The sequence below is a fragment of the Drosophila arizonae genome, chromosome 4 (assembly GCF_054131065.1).
Source record: "Drosophila arizonae isolate 15081-1271.41 chromosome 4, UAZ_ARI_1.0, whole genome shotgun sequence".
NCBI lineage: Eukaryota > Metazoa > Arthropoda > Insecta > Diptera > Drosophilidae > Drosophila > Drosophila arizonae.
In genome coordinates this window covers 18,055,852-18,072,433 of record NC_142924.1, presented here as the reverse complement: position 1 = coordinate 18,072,433, position 16,582 = coordinate 18,055,852, and the positions used below count along the sequence as shown (strand labels likewise).

Here is a 16,582-nt window from a genome sequence, read left to right as displayed (position 1 = left end):
CTGTCCATTTTATTGTTTCTCTCTCTTTCATTGAAACATTTTCTCTTCCCAAGCCTATATTATGATTAGGTTTTTGTTTTATGCTAACGAGCCCAAGTTTTTGCTTATACTATATGCACCTTAACTTTATTCGACCTGCTCTTACTTTCTATCATAAATCTAGCATGTTACTTTATGGGAATATTGCTTATAGATTCATGTTGCGCTCCCAAAGTCAAGGCAATTTCATTCAATTGGCCATTTCGCTTTGACACAGCTGCTGCTCCACTGACTTTAATGCTTGACTGTATTGAGGTAGGCACTCGAGTACTTCTCGAACAAAACTAACTTAACTGAAACGAAAGACGCGCCGTAATTGCATTGAACATTGATTTTCCAGGCAGCGCGCTCATCCGTTTACTGTGCGTGAGCAGCGCTCAAAGGGAGCCTGGAAATCGACTGGAAATTGATTTTCATCTGCAGCCAAAAGTCCTAAAGGCGAAGCGAGAACGCTAACTGGCACTCGGAATTAGTTAGAGAAATTAAATAGTTTAAATGAATATTGCAATTAACGGGCTGCAAAGGTAACGTGAAGTTTTCACTTGCGGCGCTCTAGATTTGCCACCTTTTCGCACTGTACGTTTGTTCGCTGTTGTTGCCTTATGTTTTAATACCCTGTGCATGGCGAAGTAAGTTGTGACCGAGGGTGTATGCGAATCGAGTTGAACGTATGTTTGTCTATCTCTTTTATTTCTTTGATTGCTCTTTAGTTTCGGCTTTTTGATACATTTATAATTCTTTTCGAATTCTCTTTCACTATTTAATTTTCTCTATTCTCTATTCATCTTCTTTATCTTCTATTATCAAGTTTTTCTCCTTTTCTTGCTCTTGTTTTTTTTTCAAATTTGTTCCTTTTCTTTTTTTTGTGCTATGAACTTTTCTTTTGATGTATATTTGTTCTTCTCTTGTTTTCTCTATTATCATTTTTCATATCTGTTCTTCACCTCTCTTTAGCATTATATGAGCTCTATAACTTTTTTGAATATTTTTAAATTCGTACGTAAAGACCTCATTGCAGGGTATTACACACGTCGACTACCTTGCATAAGTACGCTATGGTTTTTATTCCATATTGTTTTGCGCCATGTAAGTGTTGTTTGGCCTGTTGAAGGACTTAGCCTGAGTGGATGGCTGGCTGGCGCAGGATGTACAAAAATTGTGTGAGGAAAATGCTTTTCATGTTTATTGTTGGCATATGCAACAATTGCATTGTACGCGGTCGAGCAGCTGAGCAGCTGAGCAGTCGAGAAGAGCTAGAACAATACAGCACAAGTTTTTAACAAGACAAACATGTTGAACAACCCAGATGAGTTTTAATAGGCTAAATTATGTTGTTGCTCGAGAGTGATTATGGCTATTGTCTGGCATTGAAGTGTCTGTTCGTTATTATGAGAGTTATATATAAATATTTGGGTGAACTCACCTGGCTCTGCTTGTAGTTGCCGTTGTTGTTGTTGTTGTTGTTGTTGTTGTTGTTATGTGTTGCATGTGCATTCATTTCCCTAACATTTCTACCCACATTTTTGCCATTTGCACGTCGTCGTTGGCTAAAGTTTAATATGTATGCCCTGGCTTGATATGTGGCTGCCGCATGTGTATGTGTAGGTTTTCCCCCTGGCATTGCTGCTATGGCTACAGTCGGGCCACAGGAGATGCAACCTTTATTGGACACTTTAAATGGCAGCCACAACACAATTTCCATAGGAATTGCATGCGATTTCCCTGCTGCCCCACAAAAAGAAATGAAAAGATTTGCCTGCAGTCCTTGCTCAACCTATATTGATATACACTGGCAGTATATATATGTATATATATTTAAATCGAAAAGTGAATTGTGTGCTCTCTGGCACGCCCATATATCATACAGCTATGCAATTAAAACATTGTCAATTGCTGACTTTTATGGCGCTTGAGGCCCAAACAAATTGGCTGAGGCTGCCATTCGATTTGCAATATTTATAATATTTGTCTCTGCTCTGCTCGAAATTCTCCTTCAATTACCATATAAAAGAGCTCCACAATTTTCGATGTTTATTTTCGTGTTTTCATGTTTGTGTTTACCGTTGATCTTTAGCTCTAGATTTTATTCAAGCTGCGCTCATTTGTATGCTACGTTTTCTTTATTCCGCTGCAGCTGCCAAGCAGTTAAAGCACACAATGTGTCTGTGTGTGTGTTTGTGTGTGTGTGCATGGCAAACAACACTGTGGCACATCGTGGCACAGCTACACATGTTGTTGTCAGTTGGCAAGAGTTCTGAAAGAATTTCCCATTCAGCTGCAGTTGGCAAAAACATTTTTCATAATTGCATGGAATATACTGACTCGACTCAGTGTGTGCTGCTTGGCTCTGAAACTAAAACTTTCAAAATATTTATTTCAAAGTCAAAATCAGCAAGAACTGAATGTGTTTATAGCACAAGTTTCTTAAACTTAAGCCCTAAAGCCAAAGTCTGTTTGCTAGTTTATTGGTATTTGCATAAGAATTTATTTTCAGCAAATACATAAAAGTGCTTAAGTCATAAAGTGTCTGAGCGGGCTGTGACTTGCGGACTGAAACTTGCAGTTAAATACTTTTTCAATTATTCTAGACTTATTGTGGAGCTGGTGCATTTAAGTGACTGGAAGATTGCACTTGTTTAAATGTGAATGCTTGTTTAATTTGGAAATGGCAAGTCACAGCATCCCTTGATAATCTCCCAACAGTTTCTTCAAACCTGAACATTTGTCAGTTGTAAAAATATTATATATGACTTAATATTTAATTTTTAGCAAAAAAAAAATTCTTGGAATGTATATATAATGACAAACTAACGCAATTTTGTTTATTCTTAATAAAAAAAAATAAAAATAAAAATAAAAATAATAATAATAATAATAATAATAATAATAAAATAAATAAATAAATTAGATAAAAATAATAATAATAATGAAATATCAACTATTAAATTTAATGTATTGATTTTTTATTTCAGTTGAAATTTTTATTGAATTAAAAAAAAAAAAAAAACAAGGCAAAAAAAATTATAATGAAAGATCAACTAATAAATTTCATGTATTGATTATTTATTTTAGTTGAAATATTTATTGTATTAATAAAATACTTTTAGTTTTACTTTTTATACTCATTCACGAAAGTGAATCAGTATATTGGTTTTGTGCAATGTCCGTCTTGCTGTCCGTCCGTCTGTCCGTCTGTCCGTCCGTCCGTCTGTCCGTCTGTCCGTCTGTCCGTATGAACGCAATCTATTTCGGCGCTATCGAAGCTAGAGACTTGAAATTTGGAGCACATACTCGTGTATATCTCCGATTTATAAAGTGTTAAAATTTTCCCGATCCGCCCACTAGGGGCGTGGCAAATCGGAAAATGCATTTTCCGATATACCAGAAATCATGTTAGTTAAAGAGCTAGAAAACTGAAATTTGGTATGTAGGTCCGCGCCGACCATCCAAGATCACAAGCTATGGCGGATATATCTCCGCCCATTAGGGGCGTGGCAAACCGGATAAAACTGTATCTCCTAAAGTTATAAACCTAGAATGCTGAAATTTTGCACGTAAGCTGATGTTTTGATTCTATGAAGATGGGTAAAAAATTATATATCTACGCCCACTAGGGGCGTGGCAAATCGGACCTGAAGATATTGTGATTTTTCGAATTCTTGTATATTTTAGGCACTATTGATGCTAGAGATCTGAAATTTGGTATATATACGCGGGTTGATCGCCCAAGTCCAACGAGCTATGGTAGATATATGTCCGCCCATAGGGGGCGTGGCAAACCGCAAAAATTTATATCTCCTAAAGCATAATAGCTAGAAGCTTCAAATTCGGATAGTTGAGTTACTGGTAGCCTCCTCTATCGATTCTCCAAAAAATAATTTTTACGTCTCTTTAGGGGCGTGGCATATCGAAAAATACCCTGTAATTTTCACTTTTTTGAGAGTAAGCATTCTAACTTTGCAGTTAGGGTACTGTTATCTCGTTCTAGAAACTAACCAAAAATTAGGTGTCTACGCCCAGTAGGGGCGTGGCAAATTGGAAAAGCCTCTATATTATACAGTATTAGAGTGAAACTTAACTATAGTTGATGGGATGTGAATGAGTATTCCGCAGTCGGTAACGCCCAACTGCAACGTTCTTACTTGTTTATATATAATATTTGTTTCACTTTATTTATATATATTTCTTATATGCAATTATATTTTTAGTTTTTACCTAATTTTGACTCACATTTTGTCAATACATCTTTAAATAAATAAATAGATAAATTTATATATTAAATTTAAAGAAATATAAATTTAAATTATTTTTGCTTTCATGATGTTTTCTATACTTCACAGTCTTATAATAGACATTCTCACAGAAACCAATACACCTTTATTTATTTATCTTCAATACCTTCTCGACAGCTTGGCTTAAGCAGCTTCAAGCATCTGACACTTAGCTCTAGCTAAAATAATCATTCAATTTAATATAACATGTAGCCTCACAGCATCTCTATATTTATTTATTTATTTAGAGGTTAGAGATAATATGAAATTAAAACTAGCTTATAGAGCAAAGCCCTAGCTAGCTTTATAGAAAAACCGCAAATCACCCAGCCACATATTTAATTTAAATTTATTGAGTGTGCTTCACAAATATTAATTACGCCTTTGGGGCTATTTGCATTTCATTAACAAACAGCAAACACACAGTAAATAAAAAATAAACATTTTTGGCATTGGTGACAATTTAATTAACGACTTTGGCTAATTAATGCCAAATAGCAAAAGTGCAACAATTGGCTATTTGTATTTTGTAAATAATAATGTAAATTAGTCTGTGTGTATTGTAATGGTCGTAGCAGAGTTATTGTACCTAAATAATTGCAGTGCATATCATTCGCGACAAATGTGTCGCCTGCACTGCAATGACCGCTGAGCGGCCCAAAAGCGAGCCTCGAGAGCGAGCTTTTGAGAGCAACTCTCAAAGCTTTGGGACTCAGCGGGCGAATTGCACCTATCTTCGCGTCTCACTTTCCAAGAAGAGGAAGAGAGGAGACTGGAATGTGGGACTATAAAAAGAGCCACATGGGTCAAATAGTTCTTTTCCGGCATCACGAGATCACCAAGTCAGTTTGGCTGTGCTTAAAACTTAAAGTAAAAAAAAAATAATTAATTTAACTAAACCAAATAATAAAAAAAAATTTTGACAAACTAAAAACTCCCGAAGCCAATAATTAAGAAAGTGAAAGCGATCGCGTTTGATTTTTGTTGGCATTTAATTGCATTGAATTTGCAGCGCGCAGCTGCCCGTCTAAAAATATATGTAAAACATATATACATTTATTTATATATATACATATATATAGATATCAGGTACGTGAAAAAAAAGAGTGTTCAGGAAAACAAAAAAAATCATGTAATTAAAAAAAGATTTTCCATTTTTTCAGTGGACTTTTGTCCATTTTTTTTCCTTTATTAGATACCCTAACTTCGCGCCAGCAAGGGTCACCTTGAAGCGGAAGTTAGGGTACAAAAAGCCGGCAGAGCAGCATAACGCCGAAGCGACGGGGGAGAGGAAGGGCTGCATCAGGAAAAAAAAAACGAAAAAAAACCAACAAAATAAAGAAACTTTAGTGCGTGAACAAAAAAAACCATATGCATTTCTGAACACGTGAAAAAAAATAACTAATGAAATAGAAATTTGGAAATAAAGTCGTATTTGCATGTGAAAGAAAAAAAAAAAACTGCGAAAGAAAAGAATTTGTGCAAGACATTTAAATTGCCGACGGCAAGTGCTAAGTAAAATTTTTTTTGTCGAGAGAGATGTAAAGAAATCAGAAAAACTAGTGGTTTACAAGCTCAATCATAAAATCTATAATTACTATATATACAATTAGCACACAAAACGAAAGCAATAAATAAATATATATATCAATAAATAAATATATACCAATAAATATATGTATTTGAATAAATAAGTGAAAATGAATAACTAAGAAACATAAAGCAAAGTACAGCATCAAAAGAAATGAATCCACACACAGTTAATACCCTATAATAAAAACTTGAAGTAAGAAAAAAAAATTAAAAAAAAAAAAATAACTAACAAAAATAAAGCTAGAAAAAAAAAATCAATTATGTGTTAAACCAAAAAAAAAAAAAAAAAAAAAAAAGATAAAAAAAGTTAAAGATCATGTTGTTCCTCCCTTCCCGCCAATATACCCCATTTCTACACTTAACAGCTGACCACGCAGAAAGGCCTTTCGTCGCGGGAGTAATAAAAAAAAACTGTAAGTGATTAACCCCAATGTGCCCTTGTCCCCAATAATTTGCAAAAAAAAAAAAAATGAATAAAGAAAAAGTTTAAATTTATTTAAATAAAAAGAAAAATATGGAAAAATTTGAATAAAAAAAAAAAAAAAAAAAAAAAAAAAAAAAAAAAAATTAATACAACAATGAATAAAGATTTGGATTTCTTGCGTTTTTTTCTAATTTTTATATATTATTATATTATTTCTGTGAATTGATTTGTTTTTTTGATGCAGCAAATATAACCATGAATGAAAAGAAAAAAAATTTTAATTACACTGAAAAAAAAAAATTTAAATAAAATTAAATTAAATAAATAAATAATAAGTAGTACTATAATCAATAAAATTAATAATGCTAGAAAGAAAAATTTATAATAATAAAATATAAAAATAAAAAATTATATATATATAAATAAATAAACTATTAAAAAAAAAATTTTTTTTAATGAAATTTAACCACAACAAAGTTTTATAAACAAATGTATATATAGAAATTTTTTTAAATCAAGAATAAAAATAGATCAATAGGTATTAGACAAAGAGAAAAGAAGATAAAAGAAATAATGTTTTAGAAAAATAAAACCAGCAGAAAATTAGTAATCGTATAGTTGTAAGAAAAGTAAAAATTTTTATTGAAATGGAAAAATAACTGTAGCAATGAAAATTTTATATATAAGTTTTGATTATTAGTTATAAGAACTTTGTTTTTTTTGAGTCTGCGTACTCAACAATAAATTTGGAAAAAAAATGATATCTACAAGTTACGTTAGTTATTGAGAAGGAATCATGCGATTCTAAAAGTCCAGTAAGTTTGGTTATATAATGGGGTAGGAAGTCGTCTGATTTTTTTTAATGGGGGTTTTTACAAATTTTTAAATTAAAAACCATGGTAGGGTTGGGTGGAGAAGCGGGTGCCAATCGTCACCTAAGGCCTCGCCTCTTCATATTTTTTTTCTGGTATAGGTACAACCTCTGTGTTCGTCTTCCCCCCTTCCCCTTCACTTCGGTCATGTGGACCATCTTTAGGGATCTTAACAATTTAAAATTTGTGTTTGGGAGATTTGAGAGGTAACAAAGAACCCCCCCACACTCCCGAATGAGCTAAGGGACCAGGAGATCCCGCCCGTTATCTCTGAATCTATGGCAAGCAGTGTAGTAGCAGAATATATAGCACGCGTCGGCCTCTATACATATATGGACACCCGAAATTCCATTACAAATTTTATGGCGCCCAACGTGGGGCACTGAGGAGCGTTGATCTTTAGCGATATTATGCGATCTTATGAGGTAGTGAGCGTAGTAGTCTTTAAAGATTATATGCTTTCAGTGTACCGACTCCAAAATGAGGCATACTAGACTCGAGTTTACTTTTAAATGAAGTTAGTAGCCGCATTTTATATTTGTGAATATCCGATACGCTAACGATAGTTAGTTAGATAGTTCGTTTATAGAGTGGTAAATTAAATGTAGTTGTATTGGAACTCTAGCATTTGTCTGAGAGCGGATGCATTGCCGACAACGCATTTTCTTTACAAGCCCACTCCTTTAAACACAAACAAAACAATCGGAATTAAGATCAGTTTTCACAATAGCTCGTTTGTTTTCGATAACCTTTTATATCTTTATTGAAGTACATGTGACTTCAAGAATATAGGTCCGCTTCTGGAATCTTGTGTATTTAGCTAAGATTGGATACCCTGCCGATGATGGATACCCTATAATTTTGAAGATAATATGACAATAAATTTATAATCGGGTTTTCATTCCCGATAATAAAAGTTGGTAGATGTAGTACATTAATGTTGTAATTAGTACATTACTTTATTGATGAATATTGCTTCGCCAATTTGACATCGGATGTTAGATGCAATAGCCCAGTCTGTATTCCCTATGTGCTCATACCAGAACTTAAAAAAATATGGAATTGACTTCCTCCCCATTTATATTAACCAAAACAATTCATTATTAGCTTTGAATTATCAAACTTTCTTTTGTTACAAAAAATTTAGGATTTCTGTTTGTAGAACCGTTTTAAGATAATAATTGAAGCCACTATGCCTCTTGCTCGTAGTCCGCAACGTAATTCCGCATCTTCGGATGATGCTACGAAGAATTGCGACATCTGTGGTCAGATTTTGACAAATACACAGTCTTGCTATATCACGAATTGTAAACATATTTATCATAGGCGTTGCCTGGAAGAGTGGTTGAATGATCGCAACACTTGTCCTAATTGTGCAGCGGTGATAAATATACAAGATTTGAAGGTAGTTATCGGAAATTGTTCGCCTCAATCGAAGCAAGCAGATCCGTCAGTCCCAGGTCCAAGTTCTCGGGCAGTGACTCGAAACTTGGCCAAAGCATTAAAAGAAGTAGATAACCAGAGAGTCACAGCAGATCAGCGTGCGTTGGAGGTGAGTGAAGAGCCGTTAGTTGAGTTAGACAATAGTATTGGCACCAACCAGAATGAACATCCTCCTTCACGTGGAATGAACACTAGAAGACGAGGTCGTCCTTATCGTACAGGTACCAATCGGCGCGAAGATCACGCCCCAGTTGATTATTCTACAATTCAAAATATGATCGAGCAAACCGTAACTCGATTAATGTCTTCTTTGAATTTAAGCAATCGGTCTCCGCCTAATGCTTTACCGCGTCCGTCTGTCCAAATGTCATCGTCAAGTCAGACATCAGTCCATCCGAGTAAAGTCGCCCAAATTATACAAAAATGGAACATTCAGTTTGATGGTACTGAGGAGGGCTTAGGTGTAGACGAATTTATGTACAGGGTAAAAGTATTAGCTGAGGACACGTTAGATGGGGATCTGGAGGCTTTGTGCAAGCATATGCATATACTTTTCGCCGGAAGGGCAAGAAACTGGTACTGGAGATACCATAAGAAGGTGGAACGTATCATTTGGGCAGATTTTTGTTTTGCGCTACGTCAGCAGTACACGGATTATCGATCCGAATTTGCAAGTAAAGAGCTAATACGCTCTCGAAAACAAAAAGTAGGTGAATCTTTCACAAATTTTTATGAGGGGATTGTGTCGCTTATCGACAAATCTTCAGTTCGAATCGACGAAGAAGAACTGATTGAAATCCTTAAAAACAATCTTCTTCCCGAAGCGCGTCACCAGCTGTTATATCAGCCGGTGCATTCCGTAGGTCAGCTTCGAAAATTGGTCCAGATGCACGAAAATTTAGTTGCTGAAACTAGTAGCCAAAGGGAAAGTAGTTCTCGTCTCAAGCAGCCCTTTCAGAGGCGACCAATTTATTCAGTTGCTGAGCTCGATGACGACAACGGGCAGATTGAGGGCATAGAAACTGAAATCGCTGCTGTCCAACAGTCAAATATACGCTGCTGGAACTGCGATACACCAGGACATGTGTGGGAAAATTGTTTAGCGGAGCGTCGCGTGTTTTGTTACGGGTGTGGTGCACTTAATGTGTATAAGCCACAATGTAAAACTTGTATCCAACGCTCGTCGGAAAACCGACAGAAGGGTGCGTCCAACAACAACAGGATGCCCCCTGTAAAGACCAATTGAGATCAGAAGAGGCGATCAACGCTGTCATCCCTGAAGCTCCTTCGCCCGAATCCAATTTAAAGTCTGTTCAAAATAAAAATATCAAGCCCCTGCACATGTTACCTTATCATGAACGCCTCAAAAACTATCTAGAAGTAAAACATAGGATATTTAATGAAAAAAGTCCTTTAAAAACTAGGAGTGCTTTGCGTTGCAAAGCTTACTATAAAAAGCTAAGAAAATATAGAAAGTTTCTAATTTCAGCAATAATTAATGATAAAAATGATTCGCGTTGTTATGCCAGCGTTAATTTTTTTCAGTTTACTGAGCTGGGTCTATTAGACACAGGCGCTAATGTTAGCTGTATTGGAGCCTCGCTAGCTTTAGAAAACTTCTCTAACTATTCGGAGTTTAAGTCACTTACATCCCAAGTGCAGACGGCAGATGGGAAAGCTCATAGCGTGGTTGGTGTACTGAACGCCCCAATTAATTACAAAGGAACTACGAAGACTCTTCGATTATATATTATTCCATCAATTAAGCAAAGATTAATTTTGGGTATAGATTTTTGGAAAGAATTCTCTCTAGCTCCTCACGTAATTAGCGCTATGCAGTCAACTTCGGAGGAGTTTGATAAAAATTCCACAGCTAGCACAGATTTAGTAGATAATTCATTCCCATTAACTGATTTAGAATTGCGACAATTAGAAGTCGTAAAATCTCTTTTCCCTAATTGTCAAGAAAAACTAGGCCGTACGCATTTGATTCAACATCATATTGATATTGGTGATGCACGACCAGTTAAACAGCGTTTTTATCCAGTCAGTCCGGCAGTTGAAACGCTATTGTATAAAGAAATCGACCGAATGTTAGCCCTTGATGTTATAGAACCATCGATTAGCGCCTGGAGTTCTCCCATGCGATTGGTAGTGAAACCGAATAAAATTCGGCTATGCTTAGATGCGCGTAAGCTAAATGAAGCAACCAAAAAGGATGCTTATCCTTTACCAGCGATAGAAGGTATATTTTCGCGTATGCCAAAAGCAAATTATATCACCAAGCTTGATCTAAAAGATGCTTTCTGGCAGATTGAATTGACCAAAGAGGCAAGGCCATTAACTGCATTTACCATACCTGGCCGACCTCTCTACCAATTCAAGGTAATGCCTTTTGGCTTGTGTAACGCTCCAGCAACCATGTGTCGTCTTATGGATGAATTAATACCCCCAGATCTACGCTATTGTGTATTCGGTTATTTAGATGATGTATGTGTAGTTTCAGAGAGTTTTTCAGCCCATTTAGCAGTGCTAGTACGCCTTGCCGAACAATTTCGCAAAGCAAATTTAACATTGAATATTGAGAAAAGTCAGTTTTGCGTTAAAAGCGTAAATTATTTAGGACATATCATAGGCAGTGGTGGTATCTGCACAGATCCTTCGAAGATTGATTGTATTAAAAATTGGCCATCACCAAAGAACCTTAAACAGGTTCGAGGATTCCTAGGTATTTGTGGGTGGTATCGAAGATTTATAAAAAATTACGCCGAACTCACATGCCCTATAACTGACACACTCTCAAAGAAAAAGAAGTTTTTATGGCCCGTAGAAGCACAAGAGGCTATGGACAGATTAAAGCTGATTCTTACTACAGCGCCAGTTTTACAGAATCCCGATTTTGAGAAAAAGTTCTTTCTGCACTGCGATGCCAGTAATTATGGAATTGGAGCCGTGCTAGTTCAATTATCCGCAGAAAATGACGAAATGCCGATTGCGTTTATGTCAAAGAAACTGAGCCGAGCACAGCGAAACTATAGTGTAACGGAACGAGAATGTTTAGCCGTAGTTTTAGCTATAGAGAAATTCAGGTGTTATTTAGAAATGCAGGAATTTGAGGTAGTTACAGACCACTCAAGTTTGATGTGGCTGATGCGTCAACAAAATGCATCCGGTAGACTTGCCCGATGGATTTTCCGCTTGCAGCCATATAAATTTACTATTTCTCATAGAAAAGGCAAAGATCACATAGTTCCGGATGTCCTTTCAAGGATGTGTGAAGAAGAAGTTGCAGCGTTAGAAATTGGCCCGATTGTCGACTTGGACTCAGATGCTTTCTTTGACTCTGAGTATCAAGAGCTCAAGAAGAAATTTACTCTTGAGAAATCCAAATTCCCAGACATTAAGATATCTAGCCAGTTTATTTACATTCGAACAGAACATTCTAAATGTGTAGAAGACCAGAATGAGAGTTTGTGGAAGTTATGGGTTCCCGAACGACTTAGAACAGATGTGCTTAAACAAGCTCATGACAGTGCGATTTCATCACACTGTGGGATGCAGAAAACAATAGAAAAACTACGGAGAAATTTGTTTTGGCCAGGATTAGCTAACGATGTGCGTGCTTACATACGTAGTTGCGACACCTGCAAGGAAACTAAATCTCCAAATCAAATTCTCAGACCACCAATGGGTTTACAGTCTCCCACATGCAGACCATTTCAAAGACTTTATGTTGATATTCTAGGACCATATCCCAGAACTAAAAGTGGTAATATAGGCTTGTTGATTGTTCTAGACCATTTTAGCAAATTTCATTGGCTGTGTCCTTTGAAGAAGTTTACTTCATCTGTCATTCAGGAATTTTTGCTGAAGAATATATTTCACTGTTATGGAGTTCCAGAAGTCTTAGTGAGTGATAATGGTAAACAATTTCGTGCTAATGACTTCAATGCATTTCTGACAGAATTGGGAGTGAGACATGTGTATACCGCTCTATACTCACCACAGAGTAATGCGGCTGAACGTGTCAACCGCTCAATTCTATCTGCAGTTAGAGCATATCCAAAAGAAGATCAGACAGAATGGGATAAAAACATAACAGCTATTTCATGCGCATTAAGGTCGTCACTTCATCAATCATTAGGTTGTTCGCCTTACAAAGCTCTCTTCGGATTAGAAATGATTACTCATGGAGCCGATTATCGTCTCTTGAAAAATTTGTCGCTTTTAGAAGAACCGCATCTGTCTGTTCAAAGAACTGACAAACTCGCTTTGTTGCGAAAAGATCTGCAAAAGAACATTCGTACTGCATATGAGCGCAATGCCGCACAGTACAATCTAAGGTCCAAACCAGTGTCCTTTAAGGAGGGTCAGGAGGTTTTCAGAAGAAACTTTAGTCTCAGTAAATTTTCACAAAATTTTAATGCGAAGTTAGCACCGCAATTTGTTAAATGCCGAATTAAAAAGAGGCTTGGCAATAGCTTCTATATTTTGGAAAATTTACAAGGCATAGAAGTGGGAACGTATCATGCGAAAGATATTCGTATCTGATTCCCGCTAATCTTCCAACTATCGTGTCAGATTATCGTGTATGTAATGGTCGTAGCAGAGTTATTGTACCTAAATAATTGCAGTGCATATCATTCGCGACAAATGTGTCGCCTGCACTGCAATGACCGCTGAGCGGCCCAAAAGCGAGCCTCGAGAGCGAGCTTTTGAGAGCAACTCTCAAAGCTTTGGGACTCAGCGGGCGAATTGCACCTATCTTCGCGTCTCACTTTCCAAGAAGAGGAAGAGAGGAGACTGGAATGTGGGACTATAAAAAGAGCCACATGGGTCAAATAGTTCTTTTCCGGCATCACGAGATCACCAAGTCAGTTTGGCTGTGCTTAAAACTTAAAGTAAAAAAAAAATAATTAATTTAACTAAACCAAATAATAAAAAAAAATTTTGACAAACTAAAAACTCCCGAAGCCAATAATTAAGAAAGTGAAAGCGATCGCGTTTGATTTTTGTTGGCATTTAATTGCATTGAATTTGCAGCGCGCAGCTGCCCGTCTAAAAATATATGTAAAACATATATACATTTATTTATATATATACATATATATAGATATCAGGTACGTGAAAAAAAAGAGTGTTCAGGAAAACAAAAAAAATCATGTAATTAAAAAAAGATTTTCCATTTTTTCAGTGGACTTTTGTCCATTTTTTTTCCTTTATTAGATACCCTAACTTCGCGCCAGCAAGGGTCACCTTGAAGCGGAAGTTAGGGTACAAAAAGCCGGCAGAGCAGCATAACGCCGAAGCGACGGGGGAGAGGAAGGGCTGCATCAGGAAAAAAAAAAACGAAAAAAAACCAACAAAATAAAGAAACTTTAGTGCGTGAACAAAAAAACCATATGCATTTCTGAACACGTGAAAAAAAATAACTAATGAAATAGAAATTTGGAAATAAAGTCGTATTTGCATGTGAAAGAAAAAAAAAAAACTGCGAAAGAAAAGAATTTGTGCAAGACATTTAAATTGCCGACGGCAAGTGCTAAGTAAAATTTTTTTTGTCGAGAGAGATGTAAAGAAATCAGAAAAACTAGTGGTTTACAAGCTCAATCATAAAATCTATAATTACTATATATACAATTAGCACACAAAACGAAAGCAATAAATAAATATATATATCAATAAATAAATATATACCAATAAATATATGTATTTGAATAAATAAGTGAAAATGAATAACTAAGAAACATAAAGCAAAGTACAGCATCAAAAGAAATGAATCCACACACAGTTAATACCCTATAATAAAAACTTGAAGTAAGAAAAAAAAATTAAAAAAAAAAAAAATAACTAACAAAAATAAAGCTAGAAAAAAAAAATCAATTATGTGTTAAACCAAAAAAAAAAAAAAAAAAAAAAAAGATAAAAAAAGTTAAAGATCATGTTGTTCCTCCCTTCCCGCCAATATACCCCATTTCTACACTTAACAGCTGACCACGCAGAAAGGCCTTTCGTCGCGGGAGTAATAAAAAAAAACTGTAAGTGATTAACCCCAATGTGCCCTTGTCCCCAATAATTTGCAAAAAAAAAAAAAATGAATAAAGAAAAAGTTTAAATTTATTTAAATAAAAAGAAAAATATGGAAAAATTTGAATAAAAAAAAAAAAAAAAAAAAAAAAAAAAAAAAAAAAAAATTAATACAACAATGAATAAAGATTTGGATTTCTTGCGTTTTTTTCTAATTTTTATATATTATTATATTATTTCTGTGAATTGATTTGTTTTTTTGATGCAGCAAATATAACCATGAATGAAAAGAAAAAAAATTTTAATTACACTGAAAAAAAAAAATTTAAATAAAATTAAATTAAATAAATAAATAATAAGTAGTACTATAATCAATAAAATTAATAATGCTAGAAAGAAAAATTTATAATAATAAAATATAAAAATAAAAAATTATATATATATAAATAAATAAACTATTAAAAAAAAAATTTTTTTTAATGAAATTTAACCACAACAAAGTTTTATAAACAAATGTATATATAGAAATTTTTTTAAATCAAGAATAAAAATAGATCAATAGGTATTAGACAAAGAGAAAAGAAGATAAAAGAAATAATGTTTTAGAAAAATAAAACCAGCAGAAAATTAGTAATCGTATAGTTGTAAGAAAAGTAAAAATTTTTATTGAAATGGAAAAATAACTGTAGCAATGAAAATTTTATATATAAGTTTTGATTATTAGTTATAAGAACTTTGTTTTTTTTGAGTCTGCGTACTCAACAATAAATTTGGAAAAAAAATGATATCTACAAGTTACGTTAGTTATTGAGAAGGAATCATGCGATTCTAAAAGTCCAGTAAGTTTGGTTATATAATGGGGTAGGAAGTCGTCTGATTTTTTTTAATGGGGGTTTTTACAAATTTTTAAATTAAAAACCATGGTAGGGTTGGGTGGAGAAGCGGGTGCCAATCGTCACCTAAGGCCTCGCCTCTTCATATTTTTTTTCTGGTATAGGTACAACCTCTGTGTTCGTCTTCCCCCCTTCCCCTTCACTTCGGTCATGTGGACCATCTTTAGGGATCTTAACAATTTAAAATTTGTGTTTGGGAGATTTGAGAGGTAACAAAGAACCCCCCCACACTCCCGAATGAGCTAAGGGACCAGGAGATCCCGCCCGTTATCTCTGAATCTATGGCAAGCAGTGTAGTAGCAGAATATATAGCACGCGTCGGCCTCTATACATATATGGACACCCGAAATTCCATTACAGTATGTATGTGTGTGTGTGTAAGTAATTTAGTGGCGTATATGTATGTGTGTATTTGCCATTTGCTCTGAGCGCGTTTGCATGTTCATGTGAACTGTTTTAATGGAGAGCTCACAATAATTTACGAGCAGCCTGGCCCAGGCTTCAGCACGCCAACAAATGCTTAAATAACATTTTGCTCGAGCCGCAGGAAAAAAAAATGAGTTTAGCAATGTTTGTGCAGCCGCAAAATAGAATCGTTGAAATATGAATGCCGTGATATGAGCTCAGCTGTGCGTGATTTCTGTGCAACTTTTCAGGCACACACCACATACAACACACAACATGCACAACCCATTGAAATTCCGGAAGTTTGATGGCAGAGCACAAAAAAAAAAAAAAAAAAAAAAAAAAAAAAGAAATTAAATAAATAAAAATAAAATAAAATAATAATATAAGGGAAACCTCTGAAATATAGTGCTTAACAGTCGTTGGGGAGCAAAAGTTTTCACTCTTTTCCATTGTGTAGCTGTACGTGTTAATGAAGTGTTTTAATTGAGCTCGCATGTATGTGTGTGAGTGAGTGTGTGTGTGTGTGTGTTGGCACGGCAAACTATTTTACCACGCTTTTATCAAGCCATTACATTTTATTGCATAGATAGCAGCTATATCGAACCTACATCG

General features: G+C 35.0%; 1 long non-coding RNA gene across 3 annotated transcripts; it reads left to right on the top strand.

Annotated features, from left to right (window-relative positions):
* Window positions 1–4,880: 4,880 nt before the first annotated feature.
* LOC149269339 (uncharacterized) lies at window positions 4,881–15,454 on the top strand. Of its 3 annotated transcripts, none has more exons than XR_016269618.1 (3): window positions 4,881–5,399; window positions 5,474–13,762; window positions 13,820–15,454. It is a non-coding gene; the product is annotated as an uncharacterized LOC149269339 (long non-coding RNA). The 3 variants fall into 3 exon arrangements; XR_016269617.1 differs by having other exon boundaries at window positions 5,457–13,762; window positions 13,837–15,454; XR_016269616.1 differs by having other exon boundaries at window positions 5,457–13,762.
* The last annotated feature ends 1,128 nt before the right edge of the window (window positions 15,455–16,582 follow it).